Source organism: Marmota monax, unplaced genomic scaffold, assembly GCF_021218885.2.
Source record: "Marmota monax isolate L192 unplaced genomic scaffold, Marmota_monax_Labrador192_F-V1.1 WCK01_AAM20220418_F8-fsc00050, whole genome shotgun sequence".
NCBI classification, from domain to species: Eukaryota; Metazoa; Chordata; class Mammalia; order Rodentia; family Sciuridae; genus Marmota; species Marmota monax.
Genome location: NW_026694552.1, coordinates 8,022,633 through 8,040,695, shown reverse-complemented (window position 1 = coordinate 8,040,695; position 18,063 = coordinate 8,022,633). Strand labels below are relative to the sequence as shown.

Below are 18,063 nucleotides of genomic sequence, written 5' to 3'. Positions count from 1 at the left end.
GGACAGCAGGTGTCCTTGTTTTGTTTTATTTTAACGAGAAGTTCTCTAAAACTTTCACTATTAAGTATGATGTTTCCTTTAAGTTTTGGATTGATATTCTAGATTAAGTTAAATAAAGATTCACTTCCATTCCTAATTTTTTTCTTTAGGAAATCAGATAAGTATTGAATTTTATTAATTGGGGGGGGGGGGTTTTCTGGGGATTGAACCCAGGAGTGCCTTTCCACCTAGTCACATCCCCAGCCCTTTCTATTTTTTTTTTAAATTTTGAGACAAGATCTTAACTAAGTTGTGTATGGCCTCACTAAAGTTGCTGAGGCTGGCCTTAAACTACTTGTATGCTTCAGCCACTGTATCTGACTAAATATTATTTTTTCTTCATTTATTGAAATGGCTATATTCTTTCTCCTTTGATCTGTTAATGTAATTAACAGATCCTTTGATCTGTTAATGTAATTCAGTTGATAGACTTTTTTTTAATGCTGCAATATCCTTACATTATTTGAATTAATTCTACTTGCTCATGATGTACTTTTACTTTACCGAGTATACTTGCCAAAATTTTATTTTGCTTTTTTACATTTACATTTGGGCATTTGGTCTTTAATTTTTCATGTAGTGTTTTTATCTAGTTGTGGTATTCATTTTATGGATCCATTGTAATCTCATAAAATGTATTTTTGAAGCTATCTGTCTTAAGCAGTTATGACAAAATCTACCCTCCCAAAATTTGAGACCTGCAATATATGTGATGAAGAGGCTTTTTACTGTGCTTCAAAATATTTTTTGGTTATTTATTTATTCAAAATTTAATGATTTATCCTCACATCAATTTTGGTAACTTATATATTTCCACAAAAAACCCCTATTCATCCATATTCATATTTATCCACACAAAATTGATTACTTTATCCTTTCATGCTTTTAAAATTGCTTCAGTTTGTGAATATGTCTATGTCCCTTTTTTTGTTCACACAAAGAACAGAACTTACAAAAACACTGAACTTTGTAGCACCAATATTGGAAGCCTAGAGATAGTGTAGCAATAAACAAAGGTATTGTCTCTGAGAGAAATTATTTTCATTCTATAATTCTACCCAGTAAGGTTAGACTAAAGTTATTTCCTCATGCAATTTAGGAGGGAGGACATAAACATTTTGACTCCTGTCTGTCCTTATTTTAGACTATTGAAGTATTTTCTCCAGCAAAATGAGTAGTAAATCAAGAGAAAAAACATGAGGTCCAATAATGATTTGAAGGCATTAACCTGCGAGGTAGTGAAAGGAAGTTCCAGGGTGACTATGCAGCAGGCCTACAGAACAATTAGTTCAATAAACAGACAAATAAAGACACAGGCATCCTTGAGAAAGGAGGTTCCAATATGTAAAACGAATTGTTATATTATCTGATACATTTAGAAGGTTAAAAAATATTAGTAGGCGTTTTACTGATCTGGTAAAATACTTTGATAGACATATAGAACTTAAGGAAATGAAATTCCCCACAAAATTCTAGGAACTGTAAGAAATGCACAAGTGTACATGAGAAAGGAAACAACCATGGAATGGGTTCAATGATGAAATATATTTTTACAAATGCTGAACAGTTATTTAACACAATGAGTTGGAAAGTTGGAAGAAATACTCAAGTACCAAAATAGGAAGTCAACTGATATTGAAAAACAGATACAAGTAGCAATATAAGCTTACAGGTTATGCATAGAAATAGGTAGATAATCAAAAGAAGAGCCCAGTTAAAAGTGTTAAATGTGGTTGTCCCTGAGAAATGTGACTGGCAGGTGAAGAGGGAGAAAAGACTACCATTTTTTTCATTATGACTTTGAGTACTGTTTTATTTTTTAGGTTTATTTATTGATTTATGTCAGTATAGACTTGTGCACCTCTATTTTTTTCCCCTATGAGTGCTGAGGATGGAACCCAGGGCCTCACTCATGTTAGGCAAGTGCTCCACCCCTGAGCAACACCCCCCTACCCCTATATGTTCCTATTTTATTCATGGGTTCTAGTCTTTTACTACCATTATTTATTTTTAAATATGCCATTTAATTTTGGCATAATTGGAGGCTCACATGTAACTGTAACAACTAACACAGAGAGATTATCTGCAGTGGTACCCCAGATTTCCCTAATGATAACATCTTGCAAAACTATAGAGCACTGTTTCAACTGGGAAGTTGATACTGATACAGTTAAGACACAGAATGTTTCCATCAACACAAATATTCTTTGTGTTGTCATTTTACAGTCATACCCACTTCCCTTTCTCCTCCATCCCTCTTCCTTACCACTGGAGACCACAAAACGTCTCTATTTCCCATGTTTTTCATTTTGAGAATGTTATATAAACGAAATCATATAGTTTGTAATGTTGGGGGACTACCTTTTTTCTTTGGGGGTAATTCTCTGAAGATCCACTCAGTTTGTTGTATGGATTCATATCTTGTTCCTGAGTTGTATTTCATGGTATAGATCTGCCACAGAATGTTTAAACCTTCACCCATCGAGTGGTCTCCAGTATGAGGTTATTATGAATAAAGCTGCTATAAACATTCATCTGTGTGGTTTTCTGTGACCTAAGTCTTCATTTATCTGGGATAAATGACCAGGAGTAAAATTTGCTGGCTCATAAGGTAGTTGCAATTTAATTACATAAGAAGCTGACAGACTATTTTCCAGAGTGACTGTACCACTTTACATTCCCATCAGCAGTGTACAAGTGATCTAGTTTCTCCACATTCTCACAAGCATTTGATATTGTCACTGTTTTTAAATTTTAACTTTTCTGATAGGTATGTAGTACCTGTCAAGATTCTCAACCAGTCAGATACAGTGGCACATGCCTGTAATCCCAGCTGCTTGGGAGGCTGAGGCAGGAGAATTATGAGTTCAAAGCCAGCCTCAGCAACTTGCTGATAGGTATGTAGTAATATTTCACTGTGATTTTAATTTGCATTTCTCTAATAGTTAATGATTAAACATATTTTTATGTGCCTATTTGCTATTTGTGTATCTTCTTTGGTGAAGTGTTTACTCATTCCTGTCTGCTTGTCTTCCTTCCTTTCACCATGCTGGGGATTGAATCCAGTGCATTGTTTATGCTAGGCAAGTGCTCTACCACTGAGCTATGTCCCCATCCCTCTTTGCTCATTTTTTTTTAATGTTGAATTTTGAGTGTTTGTTATACATTCTAGATACTAGATCTTTGTCAGGTATGTGGTTTGCAAATATTTTCTCCTACTGTGTAGCTTATCTTTTCATCCTCTTCACACTGTCTTTTGCAGAATAAATGGTTTTAGTTTTGATAAAGCCTACTTACATGTTTTCATTTTATGAATTATGAATTTGGTGTCAATTTGAGGCCATTTTATTTTTGTTTTTGCCTAGCCCTAAATTCAAAAGATTTCCCCCTGCATTTGTTTTCTAAAAGTTTTATAGTATATATTTTAAAATTTAACTCTATTGTCTATTTTGTGTTAACGTTTATGTAAGGTTTCATATTTAAGTTGAAGTTTGCTTTTTGGGAAGTCCATTTACTCCATTTATTGAAAACACCATAATTCTTTCATAGATTTGCTTTTGCCAAAAATAAATTGGGTATATTTTTGGATTCTGTGTTCTATCTTATTGATTTATGTGTCTTTCCTTCCACCAATACCATATGTTCTTGATTGCTACATTCTAGTAGGCAGAATAATGACATCTTATAGATATCCACAACCTAACTTGTAAATGTTTCTTAATATGGTAAAAGGGACTTTGCAGATGTGATTGAGGATCTTTTTTTGGGGAGAGGGGTACCAGAGATTGAACCCAGGGGTACTTAACCACTGAGCAACATCCCCAGCCCTTTTTATTTTTTATTTTAAGACAGGGTCTTGCTCTTAGTGCCTCACTAAGTTACTGAGGCTGGCTTCGAACTCACGATCCTCCTGTCTCAACCTCCTGAGCTGCTGGGATTACAGGCCTGTGCCACTGTGGTCAGCTGGTTGAGAATCTTGAGATGAGAAAATTATGCAGGAGGCATGATGATCAGAGTTAGGGAAAAGAGGCCTGATGATGGAAGTAGAGGTGAGAGTGATGCCATTGTGAGCCATGTACCACAAGTCAAGGAATGCAGGTGGCTTTTAGAAGCTAAAATAGGCAAGAAAACAGATTTTTCCCAAGAGCCTCCACAAGGAATACAGCCTTGCCAACACTTTTACTTTATCCCAATGAGATTGATTTAGTACCTCTGATCATCAGTAATATAACATAATAAATTTGTGTTGTTAAAACTATTAATTGTGGGGCTGGGTTTGTGGCTCAGTGGTACACTTGCCTACCATGTGTGAGGTTCTGGGTTTAATTCCCAGCACCATATATAAATAAATGAGTAAAATAAAGGCCCATTGACAAATATATATATATATATATATAATTTAAAAAATTAATTGCAATAATTTGTTCCAATAGCAACAGGAAAATGATACATGTAGATATTTAATAAGTCTTAGGATTGGATAGATGGCTTCCTCCCTCTTTATTTTTTATTTTCAAAAACTCCTTTACCTATTCTAGTCTCTTTGATTTTCCATGCAAAATTTAAATTAACCGTGTCTATATAAACAAAAATATCTTGCTGGGATTTTATTTATTTTTTCTTTTCTGGAGATTGAACCCAAGGCCTTATACATGTAAAATACTTGCTCTACCACTGAGCTACATCCCCAGCCCCTTGCTGGTTTTTTTGCTTATTAAACCTGAGTGTCACCTTGGGGAGAACTGAATCTTTAGAATATTGAGTCTTGCAATTCATGGATACAATATTTAGATTTATTTAAATCTTTTTTTTGTTGCAGTTATCAGCATTGTGTTCATTTTAGCATGGCTGTCCTATATAAGTGTTTTATTAGATTTGTAATTATTTTATTTTTCTTGGTATTATGTTTTCATGTTTTCAATTTGTTTCTACATGTTCATTTCTAATGTATACTATATATACACATTCATACATACATATAATATACACATATGCATAGATGATACATATACATACATACATACATATATTCAATTAACTTCTGTATGTCTATCTTAATCCTTTAGCCTCTATAAATTCATTTATTAGTTCTGGGAGTGTTTTCTACATATGGATAACCATCGTATATTAAAAAAAGTTCAGTTCTTTCATTCAATGTTTCGTAGAATTCAGCGGAATAAGTGATTTTTTTTGGAAGGTTCAAATTGTAAATTCTATTTTCTTAATTATTCTAGGGCTACTCAAATGATCTATTTTATATCAGATGAGTGACAGTAGGTCATGTTTCTCAAGGAATTGTTCCATTTCATCTAATCTGTCGAGTACATGTGTATAGAATTGTCTATAGTATTCCCTCATTACCACCTCACGTCTGTAAGTTCTGTAATGATACCCTCTGTTTCATTTTTGATGTTAATAATCTGTGTCTCCCGCCCTTCTTTTCTGATGAGTCTTGCTCAACATTTGTCAATTGTATCGATATTTTCAAAGAACCAGTCTGTGTTTTATTGATTTTCTTGTTTTTTATTTCATTGATTTTCACTCATAATTTTATTATTTCCTTCCTTCAGATTACTTAGTATTTATTTTGGTCTTCTTTTTTCTATGTACTTGAGGTAGAAACTCAGATTATTGTCTTGAGCCATTTTTTTCTTTAAATGTAAACACTTAGTGTTATAAATACTACTCTGGGGACTTCTTAAATTATAGCCCATAGATTTTCTTTGATTTTTTTTTTTTTTTTTTTTTTTTGTCATCCTGGGGTTTGAATCCAGGGCTTTGTGCATTCAAGGCAAGCACTCTTCCAACTGAGCTATATCCCCAGCCCCATAATCCATAGGTTTTCAAGTATTTCCAATTTTTAGTTCTCTCTCTATATTATTTCCTTTAAGACTTTCATTTCAACACCTGAATTGTTGTTTAGTTTCCAAGTGTTTTGAGATTTTCATTATTGATCTCTATTTTGTTTTATTGTGATTGTAGAATAGTTTCTGTATAATTTCAATTATTTTAAAGTTTGTTTGTGCTTGCATTATGGCTCAAGGCATTGTATATCTTGTTATGTGTTCTGTGAAAGAATATTTGTTCTACTTTCATTGTGTGGAGTGTTCTATAAATGCCAAATAGATCCTGTTTGTTCATGGTATTGAATTCTTCTATATACTTGCTGATTTTTCATCCATTATTTTTTTCTCTTACTTATTAATTTTTTAGTTGTTCTTTATTTATATGTGGTGCTGAGAATTGAACCCAGTGCCTCATGCATGCTAGACAAGTGCTCTACCACTGAACTACAACCTCAGCCCCTCCATTTATTTTTTTTTTTATCAATTAAGAGAGTGATGTTGAAGTCTCCAATTAAAACTGTGTTTTAGTTTCTCTCTCTCTCTCTCTCTCTCTCTCTCTCTCTCTCTATATATATATATATATATATATATATATATATATATATACCTTAATCCTTTTTTTCCCAGTGCTGGGGATTGAACTCAGGGTCTTACGCATGCTAGGCAAGCACTCTACCACTGAGCTACACTTTTACCTTATTTGTGTACTAAATTTTATCAGTTTTTGCTTGGTTCTCTCTTTTGTTCATGCAAATTAGGATTGTTATTATTCTTAGTGAGACTGACTCTATTATCATTATAAAATATGCCTCTGTATGTCTGATCGTTTTCTTTCCTTAAAATCTATTTTATCTAATATTAATATAGCAAATCCTAATTTTCTTTTATTAATGTTTACTTGATATAACTTTTACCATCTTTTCACTTTCAATTTACCCACATAGCTATATTCAAAGTGAGTTTTTTTTAGACAGCCTATCGTTGGGTCATATTTTTTCCAATTTGTCTTTTAATTGGTATAGACTCTTTAAATTGAATGTAATTATCAGTATGTTAGAGCTTTAAGTATGCCATTTTATTTTGTTTATTTGTTCTGTTTATTTATTTTTCTAATTGTCAAAAGGATCTTATATGCTAGTATTAGAAGAAATATAAAATAAGACATATTAACATCAAAAGGAAAAATATGATGAAGCCATAATAATAAGCATCTGTCTTTGCTTCTTCACTAAGTATAACTGGGAAAGTGCTGATTTTTCGTCTATTATTTTTTGTCTTACTTGTTAATTTTTTTGGTTGTTATTTTATTTATTTATTTGTGGTGCTGAGAATGGAACCCAGGACTTACAAAGTCCTGTAGAACTCTGTGACCCCCTGCCCATACCAATCATGGAACTGTATGTATAACAAGATGGAGATCTTGGGCTGGGGTTGTGGCTCAGTGGTAGTGCACTTGCCCAGCATGTGTGAGGCACTGGGTTTGGTCCTCAGCACCACATAAATAAATAAAATAAAGGCATTGTGTCCATCTACAACTAAAAATATATATTAAAAAAGATGAAGATCTTTACATTTGGTATTTATTTGGACTTTAGAATGTGACAGAGTTCATAAAATGAATTAGGGAGTTGTATATAGCTGGACTTTTGTGGGAATAAAAGCTGTTTACTTCATTCAAAAGTTCTTGAAATACAATACTTTTGTCTTCTTGTGCTTTCCTGAGTTGCTTCATTGTTTATTCATCCAATAAGTGTTTCCTCTTTTTGCCCTTTTCTTCAAGTGGCCAGCACTCAGAACTTCTCTCACTTCTCTCAGCACTTTTTTTCTGTTAACCTATTTTGCATCTGATTGATTTGCTTTGTTATGACCTTTCATGAATCAACTTTTTGACTAAAGCATGTACATTTATTCCCTGTCCTTTTAGTGGAAAATTCCAGTGGCCCTAAAATCATCCTCTCTGTGTTCACAATTATCATGAGTGTTTGATAATTTGGCTTTTCATCATAGGCTAAACAATGAGTATACTTGCCAAAGATTGGGCTTCTTCACTTTCTCACTTACTTGTTTTTATTCCATGGTAGGGAAATCTGGGAAGCTTCAGGTATAAATGATTTCTAATCTTTCACTTCCTTTCCATCTAACTCCATTCAAGTGGAGAATTGGAAAGGCATTGGGTTTCACTCTAGCATCTGCTTCCAAAATGAGCCCATGTAAGCACTTACTTGGGGAGATGATGCAACAGATTTTATTTTGGTATTCTGGATAGAAACAGGGTCCTTCAGCTTCTGTTTCCAGGGAAATTTCCAGCATGACAACCATAGAAGTCCCTTAGGATTTCAACTTTGTCTAGACATACTCCCTTATGGACATCCAATTTGGTATAATCTCTCTTATTCCATTATGTCTTCTCTAGAATTTTCTTTAAACTGTTTATGATTTCCATTGGGAAATTTTCTGTAGGTAAGTCAGTAATCAGTAAGATAAACCCCCTGTACTATTCATCCATATTATTTTTACTGTGCAAAAATTGCTGCTGTGCTTTTTCTTCTTTCCTGATATTCCAGGCTTCTTTTTTGTATTATTTCCTTTCTGTTTAGAGAACATCTACTTAGCCATTTTTTAGGGTGTGTCTATTAGTAACAAATCCATCTTGATTTTTGTAACCTAGAAGTAAATTAGCTGCTTTTATATTACCAAAATCATATGCATTTCCACATATATATTCCAGTACATACAGCATTCAGATACCTAGCTGTAAGACAGTTGGCTTTTTTAAAGTACTATTGTGTCTGAGATCAGTTTATTCCTTGCCATCCTATTACCATAAATCTGTAATCTAACCTTGAATTCAGTTAGACCACATCCATTAAACAGAATTCCTAAATAATCAAGTTGTCTGTTATATCTACTTTTAAAATATTTTTTTAGTTGTCAGTAGACCTTTATTTGTTTGTTTATTTATTTATATGTGGTGCTGAGATTCAAACCCAGTGCTTCACATATGCTAGGCAAGCACTCTACCACTGAGCTACAATCCCAGCCCATATCTACTTTTATATAAAGTCTTTTTTTTTTGTAGTTCTCAGATAAACTTTAAATTTCAAAAATAATGGGCCATTTACTTGGGCTATTGCACTCTTATTACATGCCTTGAATCTTTGTTAGTCTCATTTATTTATGGGGAAAGCTAAATATATCAATTCAAATCCTCCATTGCTAATCATCTTGCCCCACAACCGTTGTTTTCCCTTCAAACTAGCCAGAACATTGCCATCTGGAAGTGTAACATGAAGTTTATATTTCTCATTTCTTCTTGGTGGCATCACTTTGGGCCTCAATATCTTCTGCTACTGGGGCTCTGTTATCTTTGTTTATCATCTCTTCATTCTTGTTGGTTACTTGAATATTTATTAGAATTCCACTTTGATTATTTATGGTGTCTTGCAATGTAATTCTTTGTATGTATAGCTTAGTGGTCAGTTGATGTCTTACATTATATGCATGTAACCTATCACAGTGTATTGGTGTCACTATTTTACCAGTCTGAGTAAAGTGTGAAAACATTACCTCCTTTAATGTCCCTTTATACTTTCCTGTTTATAATTGTCTTAAATATTTTATTCATACACATTTAAAACAACACATCAGTCAGTGTAGTAATTTTATTTCAATTGTTAAATATAATTCAGAAAAATCAAGAGAAAAAAACCTGTACTATTCATCCATATTATCTTTACTGTGTAAAAATTGTTGCTGTGCTTTTTTCTTCTTTTCTGATATTCCAGGCTTCTTTTTTTGTATTATTTCCTTTCTGTTTAGAGAACATCTACTTAGCCATTCTTTTAGGGTGTGTCTATTAGCAACAAATCCACTGAGTTTGCCCATGTCTGAAAATGTCTTGATTCCCTTCATTTGTGGAGGATATTTTCTGTGCATGTGAAAAAGCTTTTTATTTTAAATCAAACTGGTTCACCAATCTAATCATAAAAATGCTCACCATTTCACATTTTTGGCAATTTCTATCTCTCTCAACTTTTGGTAAATCTGCCCTATGTTCTCAGCATCACAGCACCTATGGCCCTCAGCAACCATACAGAAAACAGAGATGATCTAATAATATTACCTGTTCCTAATTTCATTTAATAAGTTTAAAATTCTTTCTCTACTATGAATCATTAATAAAATTTTCATGCTTCTTATGAAATGCTTGACATCTCATACAATGGTCCTCTGTTTGAAAGCAAGGACAGGTTTCCACTATAGTCTGTTCATCATATAACTGTTAAAGGAGAAAAAAGGAAGAGTCATACTTCTCAGGATTTTTTTTTCAAACCCTGAATTTTTTCTCAATCTATAATGAGCCAAACCCAAGATCCACACTTCTTATTTAAACTATTTTTCTTATTTGAAGTTGTTTTCCAGATCCTGTCATTCTAGACACAACTACAGGATTGGGAACACAGCTTCTGAAAAAGACCCATTTGCTGATGAGAAAGTCCAATTCCAACTGGGGAAATGTACCCAACCTTTTTCAGTTTAACATTATACCTGTCACCTAGAAAAATAAATCCAAGTACCCATCTGGATTTAAGGAAAAGAGTTACTTATGATTTTATAAAAAATGGAACTATGTAATATAAAATTCCCCCCAAAAAGTCAGATGATGCTACATATTTTTGTTTCATTTTCTTGGGAGAAAGGGACTATATAGAAACATCTCATTTTTTCTTTTACTACCTTAGTCCAAAGTTAAAGGCATATCATACTATAGGGTCCATCACACCCTCTTAACTAAAAAGTCACTCATGCTACTTTTCTGCTAGCTTTAGCCACATGGAAAACTAAGTCTGATTGGTATACGACTCCACAAAACAAGATGCATAAAATTGTCATCTTAAGGAGGTGAATAGTGTTTCATCACTGGGCTCAAACTGGGTTGTTTGCTTTTATAATTCCTTCAACTAAACATAAGCATGCACTCCTAGGATTACCTGCTGCACAGTCTGGTCCTTCTGGAAAAGAATGAAAAAAATTTAAAATAGCAAATGTCCCAAGACTTTTGAAAAAGTCAACAACAGTTTCTTTCTCCAGGAGAAAAATTTCTCCTTTCATCCAAAAATGTGGATTTACACATGTAAAATTATGTATTTGTATAAAATCTCTTTAGGTTTATTCAGATATGAAATCAATCTTGATATCTTGTCTTTATGCTTCTTCATCACATCAAAGGGTTAATTGCAAAACTGCACCTCTTTTGTCCACAAGATTAACCAGGATTTAGACATATATGAAACTTTTTAATGTCTCTTTCTTTTCAAATTGCAACAGATATTTTTAACTTATTGCTGCAGTCTCAAATGTGCTCATCATAATAGTGGCCAAACTAGAAGACATTAAAAAAACAACAACAACAAAAAAAACAAACCTGAAGTCATCCGTACTTTCCATTTATTTACTCTTCTGGTTTGGAGAAAAAGGTGAAAAATTCACAAGTACCACAACCTAAGCAACTGTTTCAAAGTAAACATCAGCCTTCAGCTTGCAAAATAATTTCTTGATAATTGAGCCATCTCAGTTGTTTTTTTCTTCTTGGAGAAGTCAGCAGGATAACCAAGGGCTTTTTTTTTTTTAAATTCATAAACATACATTTATTCAGGAAATACAATTACTAGAGTCCTTAATATTTCAATGATCATTCCACATTATAAAATATTCACAACATGTATTAAGTCTATACCAAGTCATGCTGACATTCTTTCCAGATAAGCCAAACTATTTCTTCTACTAAATGCTATAATATCCATTTTAATTGTAAACAAACTATTTGAGCCAAACTATTTAAATACTTGACAAGAAAAACTAAAACATAAACTAAAAATTTAGAAGAGGAGGAAAATGACAACAAAACAAAATAACTCCCTACATATCTGAATCATCAAACTTTTAAAGAACTAGGCCACTATAATCTAGCATTACAGTAAAAGATAAAGTGACCGTATTAAGCAGCATGTAATTATCAATGACAACATTTCTCATCTGTAATTTTTAAGCTGCTTTTTCAAAGAATAAAAGGGCTTTTTTCTGTGTTGAATCTGAAAGGTGGAACAAAAGAAAAGCAGTCTTTTCCATTTCAAACCATGAAGGTAATGTGTAGAAAGGTAGGCACATTTCAATAGGGAAATGGCTGGATAAAAGAAGCAGGACTACACACTCTAGAAGACAACAGAAATACCTGCCACATTCTGATTTCAGAATTTTGTTTTGAGATGAATACAAAAGCGTCTAAATGTCAGGCAAGTGTTCTTTGTGTGTGATAACGATTCTCACATGGTCCAGCAAACACAAACAGCTATCCCAGGGCTAGTCTGCCCCAGGCCCAGAGGCCAGACATCAGGTGCCAGACTGCCTAAGCATAACTCATTCTGCCATCTTCCCTTCCCTGGAGGATATTTTTTTTTCTGGGTGTAGGATTCTGGGTTGACAATTCTTTCAAAACTTGAAAAATATTGTGCCACTTCCTTCAGGCCTTCACGTTTTCTGATTTGAAATTTGCTATCATAAGAATTGTTCTTACTCCACGTATAATATGTTGTTTTTCTCTGGCAGATTTCAAATTTTTCCTTTGATTTTAATTTTTGGAAGTTTAAATATGATGTAACTTTGTGTGGATTTCATTTCAGCTTATCTTGTTTGGGCTTTGTTCATTTTCTTGAATTTCATCTGCAGATTTATGTCCCTTGACAAATTGGGGAAGGTTTATCCTTTGTTTTTGTTTGTCTTTAGCCTTGCTCACTTTCTCCTCTTTTATAAAACTGTGATGACATGAATGTTTGGCCTTTTGTTATAGATTCATTGGTCCTTGCATGTATGTTCCTTTTCTTTTCAGTCTATTCATTCTTTTTTGTTCATACTGGGTAATATTTTTTGTTCTATGTTATAGTTAATTTATCCATTCTATCCTGTTTTGAACTCATCTGTGAAGTCCTTTTTTAATCCTGTTATTATGTTTTTAAGCTCTAAAATATATATTTGGTTTACTTTACCTCTCCTAGTTTTTTTCTGAGATTTTCCAATTTTTCACTTGTTGCAAGTGTGTTTATGATTGAACATAGAAAGCATTATAACCATGACTACTTTAAAAGCTTTGCCAGATCATTCTAATGTCTTTTTCATCTCAGTATTGGTGGCTGTTGAATTTTCTCATTCAGTTTGAAATTATCTTGGTTCTTGATATGAATGATTTATTATTAAAATCTGAGAAGTTTAATATTATACCAAGAGACATAGAATCTCACTTTAGACTTCTATTTTAGATGGCTTTCTTAGGCATTGCTTTAGAAGGGGAAGGGGTGGAGCTTCACTATATCTTTCAGGTGAAAGTACAAGTCCAGGTTTCTCATTTGGCTTTGGTTCACACTTGAAATTGAGGGCTTCTTCTTATTGAGGAAAGTTTGGCTCTTTCTAGTGGTCTCCACAAACACCAAGGGAAAGGAGGAGGAATCATTATTGGTTAGCTGACATGAAAGTCTGGTTTCTCTACTTGGCTTGCTGTAGGTGGGGGTGTAGGATGTAAGTCTAGAATTGTCAGTTGACCTTTGCTGGCATTGGTGCAGGAGAGATATTTATTCTGTGGTGTTTTGCTGGAGCAAAGAAGTTACTGTCTAAAAGTTTTCTGTCTTACTAAAACTTCCCTTTCCTGGAAAGTCCTAAGAGATGACTTAAATGATTAGATTTTTTTTCTGTATTGTTGGTGCTTTTGGGTTGCCTGCTTTGTCAGTTCCAAGTCTGAGAAATGTGAAGTAAAAAGAAAATCCAAGTAAATCATCCAACCTATGGCTCCCTGTAGGGAGGGGCTATTCCTGGGACAGGTTATCCTGGCAATAGACTAGAGCAGGGGCAGGTTCTTGATAAGGGTGAAGGAAGGGCTGTGAAGGAATTAACATTTCAGTCCTTCAGGGAACAGTCTCCAACTTATTGGACTCACTCAAAATTGGCCTCCTTGATCTGATTTTACTTGATTTTCCTATCTATACCAACTGCTTGTCTAATTTTGGCTTCTAATTTTGCCCCCTCTAAGTTTAGGAACTCCTTACTGCTGTAAGGACAAAAGGTCGGGGACTGCTCTGGCTGCTTCAAAGGTGAGAGGGGGCAGCATGAGTTTGGGCGAGCAGCTTTGGAGTTCCCTTTTAAATTGAAGTCTGGTTCAATTTACAACCTGAAGAACAGGTTGTAAAGTCATTTGGGGATGGGTGCTTCCATAAGAGAGAAAGAAAAAGACATGAGTACTGAGTAAATGTTGCAGCATCTGGGAATGTATACCACGAAGATAATAGAAGTTCTCTCACCAGGAGATGTGAGGGCTGAGAACTTGTCCCCATAACATAGTGTCATTCCTTGAGTTCCAGAGTCTCCAGTTGGTTTTCTTTCATCTCTCTACCTTCCAGAGTCCTCTTATATTTGTTTTATCCAGTGTTTTTAGTTGTACTTAGTGGGAGAAATTGAGAAAAGTATACCTACTACATCAACTGAGAAGCAAAAGTATCCTATTTTCATAACCATGCCCATGCCTATTTTTGCATATAATCTCTCTTATATCAGATATCAGAAAGTTAAATTCAATAAGCATTTATTGTGCAAAGAGAGGCCATCTGGACCATTGTGTAGCACATTGGTAAGGTCTAACAGTAGGCAATAAATAAGCAGATAAGGGGCATCAGCTGGATTTCATTAAGGACTGTAGTTGGGTTCCCCAGACACTTGGAAGGACTTACTTAGAAGCATTTGGCTATTACCAAAGCATTTGGATGTATATCAGGAAACAAACAGAGATTGAAGTTCAAAGAGAGACAATGTAGTGAGGGGGTGGCAGAGTACCAGGTCTAGAGATATTAGGATTTTGAGATTATCAAATCAGGTATGCAGGTATAAGAAAGAAAGGTGAGCACCAAGCTAGAAGAAATAAGGCAAGAGTCCAATATGAGTACAGATAAGCCGAACTCTTTCTTCTAGTCAAGTCACTTTTGTATGATCTCTGGATACCAACTCATTTAAGCTTGTGCTATGATTGAGTGTAAAAATTTGAGAGACTTTTGCACTCACTTTGTCTCTAGAATTTCTTAATGTTTAATTTAATTCACTCAAGTATTCTTTGCTTCTTAGATTGTTGTGGACATCATTGGTGTTGTGTTTATTTTGTTTTGTTTTGCTCTTACTCTGATTCTAGATTTTAGCTTTCCTATTTAGCTCTGACATGTTGCCCTTGTAACTGTACATGTTGTCATGACTTTGGTCCATGGCATCTTCCAGGACACCTGGAAAGCCTGACTATTCTTTTTTGGCTTTTCACATTATAGCCACAGGAAAATGGTGCTCTGTTATGTTTCTATTACAGTCATCCAGTTGTTGTTTCTACACTTTGTCCAGCTCCCATCTGACAGAAGGAGGGATCCAATACAGACTAACACTATAGATAGCATTTGCTGAGACATCAGAGCTACTGGTTCCTTAAGTTTTCTTGACTAGGCATACTGTGACTTGGATGGGGCTGTGTCTGCACTTTGGGTCCAAATGATCCAGTCAGGCAAGTCCTTTCACTTACCTCTTACTATCTTTAAAGTCATTAACAAATCTAAATAAATATCACTTGGAAGTAATCATTGTTGCTGAATTACTCTGGCACAGACAACATTTTATATTTCATAGAAAACTATATATGATAATTATCAGGTATTTAATGCAGAGTTATAAAATATTCCTCATACAGTGTCCACGATACATTTAATACTATATATGGGCTCTTGTCCTGGTATGTCCAGACACTGGTAGGAAATGGGTCAGTGTACCCTTATACACCAAAGTACCACATTCTCTTGTGTGTGTGTGTGTGTGTGTGTGTGTAGTATTTGTGGTGCTGGGGTTTGAACCCAGGAGCCCTGTACTACTGAACTACAACCCCAGACCTTTTTACTTTACTTTGAGACAGGGTCTCCCTAAATTGTCCAGGTTGGCCTTGAACTTACAATCCTCCTGCCTCAGTCTCCTGAGTAGCTTTTTGCTATTGAGATAAGGTCTTAACGTGTTGCCTAGGCTGGTCATGAACTCTTAGACTCAATTGATCCTCCTGCCTCAGCCTCCTAAGCAGCTGGGACTATTGGTACACACCACTACACCCAAATTTCTATTTTTCTTTTTAATCTAAAATGATAGATGAGGATTATGGTACAAGTTGAAGAACCAACTCTACCAATTCTATTCTAACAGCCAAGAATGACTTAAGAAACCATGCCAGTTGACTAGTTTTGAAAATTGATGGCACAAATATAAATGCTATGGAAGACTTTTCCTTTTATAGGTTCTTTAGGTGCTTTGAAAGTGTCTTGATTTTTTTCTACATTGTGGGAATTCAACTAATTATCAGTCTTAGATCTTTTCTCCTCCCTTTATATAGTTGACATTTTCTAAACATAAATGCAACAAGAGGTTTTAGGTGCTGAGCATTTTTAATAATATAAAATAACACTGTTAAGTGCACTCAGTGATAGATATGAACTTGATATAGCCTTTATGTAAGTATTGTGCAGTTGAATGCACACCAGAAGATAAGAATTTCCCAATTAGTACATGAAATGCCTTCAGCAATTAAGAAAAAAAAGTTCCAAGGAGAATGAGGGAAAGTTTGCTTGCCCAGAGGCTTTGGCTTTTGAAACACTAATCCACTAAAAGAATCTCTGAATCACCTGCGGTTTTATAATGGCAGAGGAACGTGAGCAAATCCCTTGAGCCAGAAAAGCCTTTAAGCTGAAAGGTCTCACTAGCTCATACTTGCCCTGTGATACTCTGAAAAAGTGCTCTGTCAGGTATGTTAGTTTTGTTTTGTATCAGTTAAAATAATATTATGATGACTTTCTTGCTGTTCTAAGAAGATTTCCACAGTAAACTCTTTTATATATGAATACTGTCTATGTTAATTTTCTACTGGCCTACATGTTCTCTGGGAGGCTCATTCTGAGTTAATTTTGAAGCAAAAACACAAGTGTGCTCCAATGTCTACCATGTCTTCACCTTGGAGTATTCAGAGACATGGGGAATGCCTCCCATCGCCCATAGGCATGGATCAACCAGCAGAACAGGACACAGGAAGGTGTGCGATCTGATACTAAGCCAACATAGAGGATGGGTCAGAAGTTCAAGTAGTTAGACAAGGGGAAGCCTGCAGAAGTTCTTAAAGATGGAAGAGCTGGGTGTAGTGATGCATGCCTATAATCCCAGAGGCTCGGGAGTATCACAAGTTCAAAGCCAACCTCAGAAATTTAGTGAAGCTCTAAGAAACTTAGTGAGATTTTGTCTCTAATAAAAAATATTTTAAAAAGGGATGGGGATATTGCTCAATGGTTAAGCACCACTGGGTTCAATCCCTGGTAAAATAAATAAATAGAAAAATGGGGAAGGGTCCAAATTCAGAATGGCATAGAATTTAGAGCAGTGACCATGGGTGATTTTTAATGTTCTCGTGCCTCGACTTTATTTTCTGTAAAACAGTTAATCAATGTTATGACTTGAATTATTTTCTCAAAAAGACATATTGAAGTCCTAGAAGTCTTAACTGCCAGCACCTTGAAATGTAAACTCATATGCAAATAAGGTCATTGAAGATGTGATTAGTTAAGATATGATTATACCAGAGTAGATAGACTATGGGATATGTGTGTAGATATAAACATGGGGAAAAGTCATCCTATTTTATTCCTGGTCATAATAGTAATGAATAAAAATATAATGATGATGATGATAATGGTTGTTGTGAGGGGCAATCTGCCATGGTTCCTGAGCATCCTTGCATGCTTTTGCTAGGTATGCCAAGAATGCAAAGCCCTGACTGATCTTCACCTGGGCCATTTCTCAGACATGTATTTCCAGAATATAACCTTGACAGAGGAGGTAACATCTCTTTCTTGATAAAGAACAGATTTGCTTACTACCTTCAATAAAGCTACGAATGTCTAAAGCTGTTTCTTGACTGATTCAAACCCACTGTATGCTCAGCATCCACGTGGGTTCCCATGTGTCATCCATTGAGAAAAAGGTGAACTGATACAAATTTGCTGAAGCTTGTGTTTTAGCTGTGTTCTAAGTAAAATCCTTTATTCTTAAACCAGTAGTCTCATGTCTTCTGCCACCA

At 34.7% G+C, this 18,063-nt stretch overlaps 1 pseudogene; it reads right to left on the bottom strand.

Moving 5' to 3' along the window:
* Positions 1–7,465: 7,465 nt before the first annotated feature.
* LOC124076736 (serine/threonine-protein kinase VRK2-like) lies at positions 7,466–9,208 on the bottom strand (annotated as a pseudogene).
* Positions 9,209–18,063: the final 8,855 nt, after the last annotated feature.